Below are 12,867 nucleotides of genomic sequence, written 5' to 3'. Positions count from 1 at the left end.
TTTTAGAAGCAATTACTTTTGCTTCCAGATCTGAAATAGGAGGTATACCCAACTGTTTTTGGTACTCTATGAAGAAGCATATATCCGCTTTGGGTTCGAGCTTATCAGTCTGAAACTTTTCACATAAGCATCGCAGCCCCAAACTTTTAAGAAACGACAGCTTAGGTTTCTCTAAACCATAGTTCGTATGGTATCGTCTCAACGGAATTGCGTGGTGCCCTATTTAAAGTGAATGCGGTTGTCTCTAATGCCTAACCCATAAACGATAGTGGTAATTCGATAAGAGACATCATGGTATGCACCATATCCAATAGGGTGCAGTTATGATGTTCGGACACACCATCACACTATGGTGCTCCAAGCGGTATTAGTCGTGAAACAATTTCCACAATTTCTTAATTGTGTGCCAAACTCGTAACTCAGATATTCATCTCTGTGATCATATCACAGACATTTTATCCTCTTGTCATGACGATCTTCAACTTCACTCTGAAATTACTTGAACCTTTCAATAATTCAGACTTGTGTTTCATCAAGTAAATATACTCAACATCTACTCAAATCATCTGTGAAGTAAGAACATAACGATATCCACTGTGTGCCTCAGCACTCATTGGACTGCACACATCGAAATGTATTACTTCCAACAAGTTGCTCTCTTGTTCCAGCTTACTGAAAACGAGGCCTTTCAGTCATCTTGCCCATGTGGTATGATTTGCATGTCTCAAGTGATTCAAAATCAAGTGAGTCCAAACGATCCATCTGCATGGAGTTTCTTCATGCATATATACCAATAGACATGGTTTGCATGTCTCAATCTTTTCAAAAACGACTGAGTCCAAAGATCCATCTACATGGAGCTTCTTCATGCGTTCTATACCAATATGACTCAAATGGCAGTGCCACAAGTATGTGGTACTATCATTACTATTTTATATCTTTTGGCACGAACATGTGTATCACTGCGATCGAGATTAATTTTAGGTGCAAGACCATTGAAGGTATTATTCAAATAAACAGAGTAACCATTATTCTCCTTAAATGAATAACCGTATTGCGATAAACATAATCCAATCATGTTTATGCTCAACGCAAACACCAATCTCGATGGTAGAGGGAGCATGCGATGCTTGATCACATCAACCTTGGAAACACTTCCAACACACATCGTCATCTCACCTTTAGCTAGTCTCCATTTATTCCGCAGCTTTTATTTCGAGTTACTAACACTTAGCAACCGAACCGGTATCTAATACCCTAGTGCTGCTAGGAGTACTAGTAAAGTACACATTCATAAAACGTATATCCAATATACTTCTGTCGACCTTGCCTGCCTTCTCATCTACCAAGTATCTAGGATAGTTCCGCTTCAGTGACCGTTCCCCTCATTACAGAAGCACTTAGTCTCGGGTTTGGGTTCAACCTTGGGATTCTTCACTAGAGCAGCAAATGACTTGCTGTTTCATGAAGTATCCCTTTTGCCCTTGCCCTTCTTAAACTAGTGGTTTGACTAACCATCAACAATTGATGCTCCTTCTTGATTTCTACTCTCGCGGTGTCAAACATCGCGAATAGCTCAAGGATCATCATAACTATCCCTGATATGTTATAGTTCATCACGAAGCTCTACTAGCTTGGTGGCAGTGACTATGGAGAACTATCACTATCTCATCTGGGAGATTAACTCCCACTCGATTCAAGCGATTGTGGTACTCAGACAATCTGAGCACATGCTCAACGATTGAGCTTTTCTCCCTTAGTTTGCAGGCTTAAGAAACTTGTCAGAGGTCTCATACCTCTTGACGTGGGCACTAGTCTGAAATCCCAATTTCAGTCTTCGGAACATCTCATATGTTCTGCGACGTTTCACAAACGTCTTCGGTGCCACAATTCTAAACCGTTAGCATTACGCACTGAACTATCACGTAGTTATCAAAACGTGTATGTCAGATGTTCCGCAACATCTACAGACGACGCTGAGGTTCAGCACACCGAGCGGTGCATTAAGGACATAAGCCTTCTGTGCAGCAATGAGGACAATCCTCAGTTTACGGACCCAGTCCGCATAATTGCTACTACCAACTTTCAACTAAAATTTCTCTAGGAACATATCTTAAACAGTAGAACTAAAGCGTATGACATAATTTGTAAAGACCTTTTGACTATGTTCATGATAATGAAGTTCATCTGATTATTGAACTCCCACTCAGATAGACATCCCTCTAGTCATCTAAGTGATACATGATCCGAGTCAAACTAGGCCGTGTCCGATCATCACGTGAGACGGACTAGTCATCATCGGTGAACATCTCCATGTTGATCGTATCTTCTATACGACTCATGCTCGACCTTTCGGTCTCTTGTGTTCCGAGGCCATGTCTGTACATGCTAGGCTCGTCAAGTCAACCTAAGTGTTTCGCATGTGTTCCGAGGCCATGTCTGTACAAGCTAGGCTCATCAACACCCGTTGTATTCGAACGTTGGAATCTATCACACCCGATCATCACGTGGTGCTTCGAAACAACGAACCTTTGCAACGGTGCACAGTTAGGGGGAACACGTCTCTTGAAATTTCTATAAGGGATCATCTTACTTACTACCGTCGTTCTAAGCAAATAAGATGCATAACATGATAAACATCACATGCAATCAAATAGTGACATGATATGGCCAATATCATTTTTGCTCCTTTGATCTCCATCTTCGGGGCACCATGATCATCTTTGTCACCGGCATGACACCATGATCTCCATCATCATGATCTCCATCATTGTGTCTTCATGAAGTTGTCACGCCAACGATTACTTCTACTTCTATGGCTAACGCGCTTAGCAATAAAGTAAAGTAATTTACATGGCGTTATTCAATGACACGCAGGTCATACAAAAATAAAGACAACTCCTATGGCTCCTGCCGATTGTCATACTCATCGACATGCAAGTCGTGATTCCTATTACAAGAATATGATAAATCTCATACATCACATATATCATTCATCACATCTTCTGGCCATATCACATCACATAGCACATGCTGCAAAAACAAGTTAGACGTCCTCTAATTGTTGTTGCATGTTTTACGTGGCTTCTATGGGTTTCTAGCAAGAACGTTTCTTACCTACGCAAAAGCCACAACATGATATGCCAATTTCTATTTACCCTTCATAAGGACCCTTTTCATCGAATCCGATACGACTAAAGTGTGAGAGACAGACACCCGCTAGCCACCTTATGCAACTAGTGCATGTCAGTCGGTGGAACCTGTCTCACGTAAGTGTACGTGTAAGGTCGGTCAGGGCCGCTTCATCCCACGATGCCGCTGAATCAAGATAAGACTAGTAATGGCAAGTAAATTGACAAAATCGACGCCCACAACTACTTTGTGTTCTACTCGTGCATAGAAACTACGCATAGACCTAGCTCATGATGCCACTGTTGGGGAACATAGCAGAAATTCAAAATTTTCTACGCATCACCAAGATCAATCTATGGAGTTTACTTGCAACAAGAGAGAGGAGTGCATCTACATACCCTTGTAGATCGCGAGCGGAAGCGTTCAAGAGAACGGGGTTGATGGAGTCGTACTCGTCGTGATCCAAATCACCGATGATCCTAGCGCCAAACGGACAGCACCTCCGCGTTGAACACACGTACGGAGCAGCGACGTCTCCTCCTTCTTGATCCAGCAAGGGGGGAGGAGAGATTGATGGAGATCCAGCAGCACGACGGCGTGGTGGTGGAAGTAGCGGGATTCCAACAGGGCTTCGCCAAGCGCTGCGGGAGGAGGGAGATGTGTCACGGAAGGGAGAGGGAGGCGCCAGGGCTTAGATTGCTGCTGCCCTCCCTCCCCCCACTATATATAGGGCCAAGGGAGGGGGGGCGCAGCCTTGGCCCTTCCTCCAAGGAAGGGTGCGGCCAGGGAGGAGTCCTTCCCCCCCAAGGCACCTCGGAGGTGCCTTCCCCCTTTAGGACTCTCCCTTTTCTTATCTCTTGGCGCATGGGCCTCTTGGGGCTGGTGCCCTTGGCCCATATAGGCCAAGGCGCACCCCCTACAGCCCATGTGGCCCCCCGGGGCTGGTGGACCCCCTTGGTGGACCCCCGGACCCCTTTCGGCACTCCCGGTACAATACCGATAAAGTGCGAAACTTTTCCGGCGACCAAAATAAGACTTCCCATATATAAATCTTTACCTCCGGACCATTCCGGAACTCCTCGTGATGTCCGGGATCTCATCTGGGACTCCGAACAACTTTCGGGTTACCGCATACTAATATCTCTATAACCCTAGCGTCACTGAACCTTAAGTGTGTAGACCCTACGGGTTCGGGAGACAGGCAGACATGACCGAGACGACTCTCCGGTCAATAACCAACAGGGGGATCTGGATACCCATGTTGGCTCCCACATGCTCCTCGATGATCTCATCGGATGAACCACGATGTCGAGGATTCAATCAATCCCGTATACAATTCCCTTTGTCTATCGGTATGTTACTTGCCCGAGATTCGATCGTCGGTATCCCGATACCTTGTTCAATCTCGTTACCGGCAAGTCTCTTTACTCGTTCCGTAACTCACATCATCCCGTGATCAACTCCTTGGTCACATTGTGCACATTATGATGATGTCCTACCGAGTAGGCCCAGAGATACCTCTCCGTTTACACGGAGTGACAAATCCCAGTCTCGATTCGTGCCAACCCAACAGACACTTTCGGAGATACCTGTAGTGCACCTTTATAGCCACCCAGTTACGTTGTGGCGTTTGGTACACCCAAAGCATTCCTACAGTATCCGGGAGTTGCACAATCTCATGGTCTAAGGAAATGATACTTGACATTAGAAAAGCTCTTAGCAAACGAACTACACGATCTTGTGCTAGGCTTAGGATTGGGTCTTGTCCATCACATCATTCTCCTAATGATGTGATCCCGTTATCAACGACATCCAATGTCCATGGTCAGTGAACCGTAACCATCTGTTGATCAACGAGCTAGTCAACTAGAGGCTTACTAGGGACATGGTGTTGTCTATGTATCCACACATGTATATGAGTTTCCTATCAATACAATTCTAGCATGGATAATAAACGATTATCACGAACAAGGAAATATAATAATAACCAATTTATTATTGCCTCTAGGGCATATTTCCAACATTTTTGCCATAGAAAAGTTGGAATACAGTAGATATAATACAAAAACAAAATATGAATTGGTTTGATATAGCACTTATAGTAGCGCTTTGCTTTCTTTCACTAACGGATCTCATGAAGGTTTTGTTGAGTTTTGTGTGATTGAAGTTTTCAAGTTTTGGGTAATCTTACGATGGATGAAAGAGGGATAGAAGAGCCTAAGCTTGGGGATGCCCCGGCATCCCAAGATATTATCCAAGAATGAGCAACCAAGTAAGCTTGGGGATGCCCCCGAGTGTCATCCCCTCTTTCTTCTAACGACCATCGATATTTTACTCGAGGCTATATTTTTATCCGTCACATGATATGTGTTTTGCTTGAGCATCTTGTATGATATGAGTCTTTGCTTGTTTTATTTCGTGTTTTAAGTCATCAATCCTTTCTGGACACACCTATTTGAGAGAGCCCAAATTATGTCATGACTTGTTAGAATTGCTCTCTATGCTTCACTTAAATTCTTATGAGCAATGAACTTGCTCTAGTGCTTCACTTATATCTTTTTGAGCACGGTGTGCTTAGTATTTTTGAAGAAATGCTCTCTGGATTCACTTATATTTATTTGAGAGTTAGTAACATTTTGAATAAATTCTCTCTTGCTTCACTTAAATTATTTTGGGAGAAAGAAAATTTGTTATTCTCATGATCTTCACTTATATTTGTTTGAGCTTATGAAAAAGCAACACATGAAAATTAGTTCCAAAGTGATAGATATCTAAGAAGGATAAAAGAATAAAAAATGTCATGAAGATCATTGGACAAAATAAACTTGATTCTTAGTAATAGTTTTGAGATATGATGATGAGATATGTGAGCTATGTTGGTGAGTAATTGTGCTCTAGTAAGAATATTGGTGTTAAGGTTTGTGATTCCCTATGCATGCACAAAAGTCAATAATCATGCAATGAAAATTATATCCTACTTGTGGTGCATTATTCGGTGTTAATTATGCTTAATGCTTGCTTATGAGATTATTCGTTTCTTGGTTGGTCGCTTCCCAATCTTTTGCTAGCCTTCATTTTGCACTAAGTATGACCTCTACTTGTGCATCCAAAATCCTTTAAACTAGTTTTGCCACATGAGTCCACTATATCTACCTATATGCGGTATTCTTTTGCCGTTCTAAGAAAATTTGCATGTGCCATCTCTAATTTTCAAAATAAACTTCTCTTTTGTGTGTTTGCTTCATTCGCAGAACGGTAACGGGTGGCTAATATTTTCCATGCTAGATGTGTTATTCTCAATATGAGTGTTTATTCACTTGTCATTGCACGAGAGTAAGGCAAAGGTATTAGGGATGCCCGGTCCCGAAATGCAAAAAAAAATTGAATTTACTTTATGTTGTCAAATAATAAATTTCTTGGAAAGTGTTGGTATGGAGGGCACCCGTGGATACGGTTAGCCATGAAAAGTGAAAGTATGGTGGAAAAAGGAATAAACTTTATTTTCTGTTTGGGAACCGCCTATGGCATATCTAGCATGGAAAGTGTTCGGAACTCTAACTCATTTTTGTTGGTGGGATGGATGCACCTCCCAAAATGTTTTGATCTCTCAGTTTTTCGCTTTGAGCTCTGGCACCTCTACAAATCCCTACTTTCCTCTGTGAAGGGCCTTTCTTTTACTTTATGCAATTTTTATTTTTGAAATTTGTGTCTCCATATTCTCTTATAAAAAGCACCAACTAGGAGGCAATATGATCGTACTTAAGTATTGGGTGTAGCTAATATTTGAGTGTGTTTCATGAATGGATCAATGTTTGAGCATGATGGGCTAGGGATAACTTATTTTAGCGTTGATATTTTGAAATACATGGTTGCTTGTTGATATGCTTGAGTATCTAAATTATTATGTAAAAACTAGACTATTAGTTTAAATCACGTAAAAAGTCCAAATGTCCATGCTATAAAGAAAAGAATATGATATGACATGATAGACAGCACTCCACATCAAAAATTCTGTTTTTATCACTTACCTACTCGAGGACGAGCAGGAGTTAAGCTTGGGGATGCTGAGTACGTCTCCAACGTATCTACAATTTTTTATTGTTCCATGTTGTTTTATTATCAATCTTGGATGTTTTATAATCATTTTATAGTCATTTTATATCATTTTTTGGTATTAACCTATTGACATAGTGCCAAGTGCTAGTTGCTAATTTTTCCATGTTTTTTACATCGCAGAAAATCCTTATCAAATGGAGTCCAAATGCCACGAAACTTTATGGTGACTTTTTATGGACCGGAAGGAAGAAGTTGGGCCCTGGTAGCACCTGGGGGGAGTCCCGAGGAGGGGACAACCAACCAGGGCGCGCCATGAGGCCCAGGCGCGCCCTGGTGGGTTGTGCCCACCTCGGATGCCCCCCGGACCGCCTCTTTGCTCTATAAATACCCCAATATTCCAGAAACCCTAGGGGAGTCGACGAAATATTCATCCAGTTGTTGCAGAGCCCAAAACCACCAGATCCAATCTAGACACCATCTCGGATGGGGTTCACCACCTCCATTGGTGCCTCTCCGATGATGCGTGAGTAGTTCCTTGTAGACCTTCGGGTCTGTAGTTAGTAGCTAGATGGCTTTCTCTCTCTCGCTGAATTCTCAATACAATGGTCTCTTGGAAATCCATATGATGTAACTCTTTTTGCGGTGTGTTTGTTTGGATCTGATGAACTTTGAGTTTATGATCTGTCATATCTTTTTATATCCATGAAAGTTATTTGAGTTTCTTTGATCTCTTATAGCCTCGTATTTATTATCCGATATTTGGGTTTTGTTTGGCCAACTTGATCTATTTATCTTGTAATGGGAAGAGGTGCCCGGTAGTGGGTTCGATCTTACGGTGCTCGATCCCAGTGACAGAAAGGGAACCGACACGTATGTATCGTCGCTACTAAGGATAAAAAGATGAGATCCATATCTACCACCATATAGATAAACGGATCTTGTCTACATCATGTCCTCGTTCTTATTGCATTACTCCGTTTTTCCATGAACTTAATACACTTGATGCATGCTGGATAGCGGTCGATGTGTGGAGTAATAGTAGTAGATGCAGGCAGGAGTCGGTCTACTAATCTTGGACGTGATGCCTATGTATTGATCATTGCCGGATATCGTCATAATTATTTGAGGTTCTATCAATTGCCCAACAGTAATTTGTTTACCCACCATTTTCTATCTTCCTCGAGAGAAGCCACTAGTGAAACCTACGGCCCCCGGGTCTTCTTTCTCATATATTTGCTTGCGATACTTGTTCCTTTGCTTTTATTTTCAGATCTATTAAACCAAAAATACAAAAATATCTTGGTGCACATTTATTTATTTGCGATCTATTTATTTAATTTATTACAATTTGCTCCCGTCCACGCACCAATTTTTGGCCTCGTTACCCGAAAGGGATTGACAACCCCTTTAACACGTCGGGTTGCGAGTGGTTGTTATTTGTGTGCAGGGGCTGTTTACGTTGTGATTGTTTGTTTCTCCTACTGGTTCGATAACCTTGGTTTCATATCTGAGGGAAATACCTACCGCTGCTGTGCTGCACCATCCCTTCCTCTTTGGGGAAATACCGATGTAGCTTCAAGCGACATCACGGGTCGAGGTCCCAGCCCCCAAGCCAATCCTGAGGTGTCCGAGCGAAGAGCTCGGCTTGATGAAGTGGCGATGCCGCACGGTCGATGTGATGAGCCGAAGCCCCTGGTCCAGCCGACGTGATGAAAAAAGAAGTGTTCGACAATCAACGTTTGAACAAACAAATTTATTGTTTAACACAAGTATAATGTTTGGTCGAACCGAACAAGAATTAATAAAATTGAAAGAAAAAACTGAGCATGGAGGCGACTTAGCTGGTTAATGTACTCGGTATCCTTGACGAGGTCCGCGCTTGTGCCGAGACGAAGACGTAGTCGCAGCCTAACCAAGGTCCAAACCCCCAAGCCCGAGGTGGCCGAGCGAGGAGCTCGGCCTGATGAGGTTGTGATGCCGCACAGTCAATGTGGCGAGGCGAATCCCCGGTCCAGCTAACGTGACGAAGTTAGTCGGCTGGTGATGTCGAAGTCACCAGAGTTGGTTGATGAAGAGATGGCGAAACCCCTAGTCTAGCCGAGGTGACGGGGCAGGTCAGTAGTGTGATGTTTGCAGCACCATGCTACCCGAGGTGTCGAAGCAGCTCGGCGTGGTGGACATCGGCTTGGTTGGCCGGATTAGTATATGAGATTTCTTCAGAGTCATCCTCCGGTACGATGGTGCGAGGGGCAAGCCCGGCCAGGGTTGACTCCTGGTGTTCGGACGCTGAAGTCGCGTCCAGACTTGAAGCTAGATTCGGGATAAGAGAGGTGAGTCCGGCCAGAATTGACTCCCGATCTTCGGATGCAGAGGTCACAGTCAGGCTTGAAGAAGCAATAGTGTGGCGATGCCGACGCAGGCTGGATATTGTGACGCGGTTGATGCTCGCTTGCTGAAGTGACCATGCAGCGATGTCTGGCGATGATGTTCGTGATGATTTAGACTTCACGATCTTGAACTCTTGTTCGGCTTGCCGAGATGATGATCCGATAAGGTTGGGCTTGGTCGATGAAGCGACGATCCGCCCGGCACAGGTCGGCAGCCATGCAGCAACCTTGTTGGGCTGGTTTGACACCGACGCGATGGTGAAGAGTATATTGTAAATGACTTTAAAATTAGTGGGATGTGTTTGAGAACAAAACCCAATACCCCATACAAAACTTCCTTCAAAAAGGATGTCCGAAATCCCATTCATAAAAAAGATGAACTCGGGTCGGATTCGTTCTCGCGCAGAAAACAGATCTGCAAATAGATGCGCTCATAGGAGGCTTCCTGGAGTTTGAACGGTCGGATCAAGCTGAAATTTTGAGGGGTGGTAGATATAGGAATTCTGCAACCAATCAACAGTTGGATCTTCCAAAGGACGTCCGAGCTAGATGCTGGACACCACGCTCCGTACTCGTCTAGATTCCCGTCCAGATTCGACAGGGCTCCGGTATATCGGAGATCGGCGGAGATTGCTCCATCAGAACGCGATGAAATTTTGCAGTGTTGTCGTAGACTCAATTCCGCACATCCACCAAAGGAATCGTCAAAGCGATGCTCGAGGAGGTGGTGGTAGCAGATACAAGTTCGCTATTCGGAAAAACAGCATGGTCGCCCGAGGGCAATGTTGACGTTGAGCCCCCGAGCTCCATGGATGATTCCTCCATGATCACGGTAGAGGTCGTAGTTGATGTTGATGAAGGCCCTCGTCCGAACATGATGATTGGAGGTAGAGCACGGTCCTTGGTAAAGCCAAGGTGACCAGTCGAGCCGGCGACGAAGATGCCGACGTCGCAGTTGATCTACAGGCGAGCCATTGGTCTTTTGCCGATCACACAGCGGAACTCTCATTGAAAGCACCATTGTCGGTATCAAAACTGGCACATCTCGGGTAGGGGGTCCCGAATTATGCGTCTGAGGATCAATGGTAACTTGATATGAGGGACACGGTGTTTACCCAGGTTTGGGCCCTCTAAGAGGTAAAACCCTACTCCTGCGCTATTATATTCGATGTGTATGATTACAGAGTTGATCTACCTCGAGATCATATGTTGTGTTCTAAAACCTGAGGGTATGATGAATAATGTCATCCTCTATCGACTAGCCTGGCCCTGGCTTATATAATGTACCAGAGGCCTAGGATAACAAGAGTTCTAGTCGAATACGTTGGTGGAGAGGAGTCCTTGTCTTGATCACCAAGCCTTGTGGAATCTTCCTCGTGTGCGGCATGGGCTGCCCGAATTGGCCCATGAGTGAACCGCCATGGGGGTCCTTGGCCCGATCCAGCTGGTCAGGATACGACGTGGTTAGTACCCCCTAGTCCAGGACACCGTCAGTCACGTCGCAGTCCTTTGAGTTCATCGAGTATCTCCTCTGGGCGATGGAGCAGACAGATTCGCCCGAGGCAGAAGTCAGGCGAAGGTGGTGGGCGTACAGGTCGAAGGTCGAGCATCCAGAGGATAACGAATCGATCGAGTACGGTATGTCGTTCGTGAGGGTGTAGAGCCAGCCGAAGCCACAGGAGTATTCGTTCTCCCACCGCAAGAGGAGGCCGGATGGCGTAGCATCGCTTCCCCGCCGTTCTCCACGGTTCCCTCGATGCTCGCCTCGTTTCAACGGCGGCGGTAGGGTTTAAGGTAAGCTTCGCACTAACCTAATCTTCCATCTGCTCATGCTTACAATCAGTGTGAGAGCTAATGAAAATCATGGTTACAATCAGTCTCCGAGTACTACCCCAATCACCCTAAAATAGCTCTGGACCTTTGGGTCAAAGTTGTGACACTGTGTACAAATAAAGAAAAATAGATTGGTGCTTCTTTCAAAAAAGCGTACTCCCTAGAAAACTGCCAATATAAGCTACTAGTATTTGGTTAGAGGATTTGTTGCCGAGAAAGATCCATCCACAGAGAGCGCCACACATCCCACTGGTGGTGGTGGATGCCAATGCGTGCATGGAGCATGGTTGGTGTCAGTAATTTTTACTTGGCACACCTCGCACTCTGCATGTATGCCGGTTCCATCTGTACATTTGTGCAGTTCCACCAAAATGCAGCTGAATAACCCTGTTTGCACAGATAATGAAAAAGCGTGATTACATTATAGTGGCACTAGTTGATGAAACATACACTAATAAATAGAAGAAAATATTGCGATAGTATCATAGTATGCCATGCTGCGAGGGCGAGATGGGCCCTGCAATGCCTCATACGGTAGGCCTCATACTGGAAATCGACCCAAGTCTCCCCGATACACCTTCTGCCAGTGATGAACATCAGTGTATAGCGGTAGTACAAGGAGGGGCCTTGAGACATTCCAATCTCTATTTTTGTGCAGATCAACTAAAATTAAGCACCCCGGTTTGCAGAAACGCTTAAACATTAACAATGGGACTAGTTGATTAAACATATACTAACAAAGAGAAGCACTTTCTTTATCTACATTGGAAATGAAATGATAGAGAGGACACTCGCTCTATTTTAACTGTATTAATACTTTGTTTTATCAGTGGCACTAGGGTCGAGCAGGTGGCAAACGAGGTGCACCATCCGTCGCAAGGATGGAGGCCGGGGGTGCTTAGACTGGGATGCTGAAGCTGGCTCTTTCAGTCCCTATCTTCCCCCCTGATGTTTCTGTGGTAGCATTTGGGTTGTAATCCAAACTTGGTCGAGCTGGTGCTGCATCCCCCTACCTTCCTAGCTTATGTGGCGAACTTGTCTCCTGCCAGTACTCAGTTCGTTCTAGTAGTAGTTGCATATATAACTGCCAGTTTACACTGAGATGTTGTCGGATTATGGTTCTCTATGGTTGGGTTTGTTTAATGAAATCGGAGGAAACCCCCTCTTTCGATATATAAAAAAATTAGTGGCACTAGCGGTGCCAAAATATTGCCTCAAATTAATAGTGCCACTAGATTAAGGTGCAAAATAATAATATTAGTGCTTTATCATGGCAGTGCCAAAACAGTAGCACAAGAGCAGACTCAACATGCAGGATCTTTGGCAAACGGTCAGACCAAAAACGAACATACCTCATGATGGGAACCATATCTGCAGTCAATGCCATCATAGAAGGGATGACACCAGTCACCAACATGGATGATTCAATTCATGGGACCTTTTGGTGCAGTTTACCTAA

The sequence above is a fragment of the Triticum aestivum genome, chromosome 2D, assembly GCF_018294505.1.
Source record: "Triticum aestivum cultivar Chinese Spring chromosome 2D, IWGSC CS RefSeq v2.1, whole genome shotgun sequence".
Classification (NCBI taxonomy): domain Eukaryota; kingdom Viridiplantae; phylum Streptophyta; class Magnoliopsida; order Poales; family Poaceae; genus Triticum; species Triticum aestivum.
Note: the sequence above shows the minus strand (reverse complement) of the source record.